Below are 6,000 nucleotides of genomic sequence, written 5' to 3' on the forward strand. Positions count from 1 at the left end.
GCACCGATTTGACACAGATTGATCCAGGTTGAGATGAGTTACCTCTTTGAAAATCTATTTTTGAGATGGATTTTTGGACTTGTAAAGATATGTAATATCTAATTGAGATCATAACTATGGATAAATGAATAAATTTAAAAATAATAATTTTATTAAAAAATATTTGGATTATTAGTTTCAATTGTTTTTAGATGGACCACCTATTTTCATCCATCTTTAAGATGGATACGTTAGACCTTTGGACCGCATATTGTAGAAATGTGGTCCCGCCTGCATGAAACAATTTTTCTTATCAATTTAGGAGGAAGAAAGTTATAATTAAAAAATTAAAGAGGAGAGAGAAAGAGTGAGTAGGTTATGAATGCTTGACATATGATATTCAAAAGGAAAATGGTTTGATAAGGCTAAAGCCCTATCAAAATAAATAAAGCCTTACTTCATAATTCATCAAAAATTTATAAAGGTGAGGTTTATATAAGGTGTCAATTTTATACTATTGAAGTGAGGTGCACCTCAAAACTATGTTGAAAATGCAGTTTCGGTGCCACAGAGCCTTGCGATGATATGATAATCTATTGTTGCCTCCAATTGTGAAAGTTAAAATTCTATAAATGGTGACTATCAAACAAATCTATAAATATTTGAAAATCTTTAAAATGCACAGTCCAAATAATGTGTTAGAATTTGAACTGTTAGTAAAAATTGATGGAGTGCAGATGAGACCAAACCCAAGACCAGAGAGGGGAGATGTCGTGAGGCTGATGATCGCAAAGCCCTGATTTTAATTAAAAACTACCCAATAGAGAGAAAGGTCACTATCTAGATGCTATGTAAATTACTATGCATTTTTTGTGCCTCATTCTCTCTAGTTTTCCATATTTATAGGGAGAAGATGGGCCAACGTTTATCTTTCTCCAATGGGTCTCTGAGAAAAGTTTTCCCTGATCTAAGGGATACTCATCAACTCATCCATATGAACGTTGAAAAAGGGTTTTGTAAAATAAATAATTGATCCAGTCTTGTCATGATAACTATGCCTAAAACTATTAGAAATAATTATCTTTGTTATAAGGAGGTTACACTTGCTCCTGGCCATTAGATGTCAAATTGGATAGCTTGTAGTGCGGCACAAAGTTCGAGATTTGTATCGCTTGAACTTATTGTCAAGTCAATGCCACATTCACGTTTACTTGATTTATATATCGAAAACTGGTCGGATCCCCCGCTTGAACTAGCCGATTCACTTTTCAGAACCGGTTGGTTCCGACTTGAACCGATTTTAACAAGAGAGATTAAAGTGGGTTTTAAATTTTTTTGAGATCCGGTAGCCGGTCCTCCAAATTTTAAGATTTTTTAAGTAGAGGGGCGGTGGTCCACGCTATAAGTGTCATTATAAAAAATGCTGCCAAGTGGCCACCACAGGAGCGTGAAACTCTTATTGTCATTGCGCCCATGATTTTATTACGGAAGCTCTCACTCCTGCGACTTATTTGGTGTCGGACAAATTCTCCGATTTTTTCACGTTCGAGTAAAGAGCAATGATTTTTATGCAGGTCCATACAAGTATTATAAATATCGTTTTTTAGAAGTGTCGTTGCATTATACTATGATACAACTGTTGCATTAGATCATTGTTCAATAAATAATTATTACATTTTTATGAATGTATAAGTATAATGAAACACGATTCTTCCATAAAAGTAGGGAAGCCCACAATTGTAGGCAAGACTACGTGAGGCCTCATGGCCATATGTGTCAACATGAACTATTTTTAAAACTATAAATCTCATTTTTTTTCATTTCAATAAAACTAGAGGTCGAGATGATCGATTCGAGGGTTTTCCAGCATCAAAACAATCTTCACTAGTGGGTTTTTTAGGTGCACCTTACTCATACAATATAAGGTTGAGATCTCATATAAACTTTTTCCAAATTATAATTCAAGATTGAAAAACTTTTACATTCGTCATCATGGTTTGAACATATTAATTGTAAAAAAAAAAAAGAATTTTAAGCTCTAAAAATTGTGTATGTTGTAACAAATTGTCTAGGCTACCCATTTCACCCTAAAATTAAGTGTTCATAGATCCACAAGATATGTACCATTTTTTGAGTTTCAAATTTTATTATCGGTGTTAAAAATTGATTTAAATTTATCATGGAGATTTTTGCTCCAAAAATGCTTTCTTGACGATGATTTGAGGTGAGGCTAGGCCTTATATTGAAACTTCATCCTTAAAAATTTGGGATTCTAAGTAGAGGGAGAGAGTTATCAATACTTAGTTACATGATATACAAAAAGTGAGTGATGATAAAAAAGACTGAAAATACTCAAATGAAAGAGAGAGAGTGAGTTGTCAATACTTGACACATGATATATAGAAAGAGAGTGATGACAAGCCTAAAAATACACAAATGAAAGACTTCATCATTCTCAAAGGTTTTTTTTAACTATTTAGCGTCGGTTATAGGTATTCTGGTCTTCAGTCTGTTATATCAATGGCCATATCTTCTTATCTTTTTTCATTATTTCAAACCATTTTCTTTTAGGTCTAATTATGTCCTTTTAGGTCTATCCTTATTTTTTTAGTTTTCTATTTGTTTTAACTGTCACCTCCTCCATCACTAATATTACCCCGCTAACACTTTCAAAAACGCAAAATCTTAATCTACATGAAAAAATGGATAAAGGCCTGTATTTCTTACTTAATTACCAAAAAAATAAAAAAAATAAAAAAAAAAATAAAGGAAGAAGAAGCCGTCCCCTCCTAACATGTTTGTACTCTACACGACACATAAAGAGACTGTTTTGAAAAGCAGGATCGAATAAACAAGACACAAATGCGTGACAAATGATACACAAAAGCGTGACGACAATGAAGATTAAAATATATCCAGTCTCTTGAAAAGCTAATTGATTTAAACACTTTACCCCACAGAAAGTATTGATTAGACATCAAATGAGAGAGAGATGAGAGAGTTATCAATTTAGGACTGAGTAGAGAGAGAAGGTCATTGAGGATTCAAGTGTAGAGAGTTATGAAATGAAGACAATGAGCATCGAGACTTATACGAATCGAAGAGTTAAAGAATAGAGAGAGACATCAGTTTAGAATTATTTTTTAAATATTTTTTTTAAGTACGACTTAATAAGATGGTGGACGTCTCAAAATTTATGTGATTTGATTTTTTTTTAAAAAATTAAAGATTAAATATAAAATACATTCATGAAGGTCAGATCTGTCTAGATTCAATCTGAACCGTTGGGTTTACATTATCTTATCTGCCCATAGGCTGACATGATATTTTTCACATACACATATATATAGTTTCTAACTTCATAATACTCTTACTTTAAATAGTTTTTATGCACTATTTTTTTTTCTATACCATACATCTCAAGGTCAAGATGACCAAATTTGAATAATTTTTAACTTCATAATACTCTTACTTTAAAGTTGCAATCTTATATAAACTTTTTCCTAATAAAAATGTATCTAGTTTTAGTTAGCTAGTTGAACTGATCAAAACTAGCTACTTTGACTTACTAAAATTAGTCAAATATTGACTTCATTGTTTTCCATATTTGATTTATGCTTTGGACTAGGCCAGTCAGACCGGCTAGTCCAGCCTTGTCATGATAACTAGGCTTAAAACTGGGAGAAATATTTATCTTTGTTATAAGGAGGTCATACTTGCTACTAGCCATTAGATGTCAAATTGGATAGCTTGTGGTGCGACACAAAGTTTGATATTTTTTTTTGTTTGAAATTTGTGTGTAGTCAATGCCACACTCACATTCACTTGATTTAAAATTTGACGGATAAGTGTGTTTGTGACCACTTTATATTAAAATCAATATATGAAAATTCGGCAATATGGATCATAATCTAACAATTTGGATTGGATCGTCAAAACTGGTACGATTCCTATCATATAGCGAGAACCGACCAGGTCCCCTCCTGAACTAACCGGCTCGCTTTTCAAAACCGACCGGTTCCGACTTGAACCGACTGTAACAAGAGAGATTAAAGTGGGCTTTAAATTTTTTTGAGATCCGGTAGCCCGTCCACCATATTTTTAGATTTTTTAGTAGAGGTGAGGTGGCCCAACCCTATATTTTTTATTATAAAAAATGCTGCAAAGTGGCCACCATACGTCATCAAGGCGTTAAAGTCTCATTGTCTTTGTGCGTGATGAATTTATGGAAACTCTCACTCCTTCTAATTATTTGGTGTAGGAAGACATTTTACTAACTTTTGGATGTCATATTATATAAAAGACATTTACCGTGCCCAACAAAGCTACATAGTTATTTACATAGTTTATTACTTAATTTACATAGTTAATATTTAAAGCTATTTTATATATGTAGTTTATTTACATACTATAAACTTAGCTATATTTTCTTCACATCATAGTTTAAACATAGTTAATCTACAACACAGTTATTTTATGCAATAGCTAATTTAAAAATTTTACAACATCATTTAAATTAGCTAATTTCTAATTGTTTTACACCATATCTTATTTACACCGTATTACTTTGATTTTATACCGTGTAGCTAATTTCAAAACTATATAAATAAACTTATATAGTGTAAAGGAAACTTTTTCAACAAAGGAAATTAAAAGAATGCGACATCTATCTGTTGTTTTCTTTTTTGGGTTCTTTTAATATTCAAAGGAGATTAAGACAATGCAAAGGAAAAAATAACCCTAGAATACTCAATAGTCAATGGAAATCTACACAGAAAAACCATGTCTCAATATTTATGCATTTTTGTAAAAATAATGAAAGTATAAATACATCACTGTCAAAAAAAAAAAATTTAACTCAAAAAATACTATTTGAAGGGATTTTAGTTATTTTAAAAAATATTTTTAGGCCGAAACCGCTCGATCTGGATATTTTATCCACTTATCCAACCCGATTTTTAGAATGAGTGTTCCGGTTCATCAATATGCTTTTTTAAACCTTAGTTAAAAGTAAATACTCACTTTATATACCTTTCTTTCAGTAATCATGCGCTCCTCATGCGCTCCCTTCCCATCCTTCAAAGCATGTCTTTTGCGGTGTAACCGCATGAAGCAACTAAATAACGAGGTCCGTTATAACCAAGAATCGCTGTAAGAACAGAAAGGGCAAAAAGGGAAAAGGGCAAAACTAGAATGTGATGGAAATAACGGAAATATTTGAGAACACTAAATAAAGGGCAATATAATAACGGTTGTTGTCGGTGTTTACCAGTATATTGATAGTTAAGGAATCAGCTATAAAAAAAAAAAAAAACAAATACAAATTACAAAATAAGGTATTCCCAAATTTTATATTGATTAGAACTAAAACATTGAAATTTAAATCCATCAGTTGACTTTTATTTCGAAATAGCGTATGAATCCTTTTTCATAACCTTTACAACATTAAACAATAACTTTTCCAGGGTGGCAATTCAATCAAACTAACCTGGTAGGGGTCCAGGTCGGGACCCCAATATTGCACTTGGTGGGTCAGGTATGGATCCAAATCACTTAGTGCCGACCTAGGTCGGGTTTGGATATGTGTGTAGTACATCTTGGACTTTATCGAGTTGGTCGGGTCAAGCAAGATCAACCCGACCCAATATATATATATATATGTATATAATTTAAAAAGAGGAATACAATTCTCTTTTTGTGCTCTCTTCTATACAGTTATCTCTCTGCTCTCTTCTTTACTAGTGTAAGAACTCAAATGTAAAACTGCTTTTGGAAGGAAGTTCCTGACTATATCCCTGAACAGCTAAAGTTATTTATCAGCTTCTGTATATGTGAAATGTGAGTTTACTTTACTTATTAAATTTGATCTATAGTCATGTTTACTCAGTGAAGTTTATTGTTTTGTTTATGTCTTTTGTGTTATGCTTATTATAATTACTATGTGACTTATTACTCTGTGACTTATTGTCATAATCCGCTTTATCCGCTATATGGTATTAGAGCCAAGTTTCTAAAAAATTT

This window comes from Amborella trichopoda, chromosome 7 (assembly GCF_054954075.1).
Source record: "Amborella trichopoda isolate Santa Cruz 75 chromosome 7, AtrichopodaSantaCruz75HAP2 v2.0, whole genome shotgun sequence".
Classification (NCBI taxonomy): Eukaryota; Viridiplantae; Streptophyta; class Magnoliopsida; order Amborellales; family Amborellaceae; genus Amborella; species Amborella trichopoda.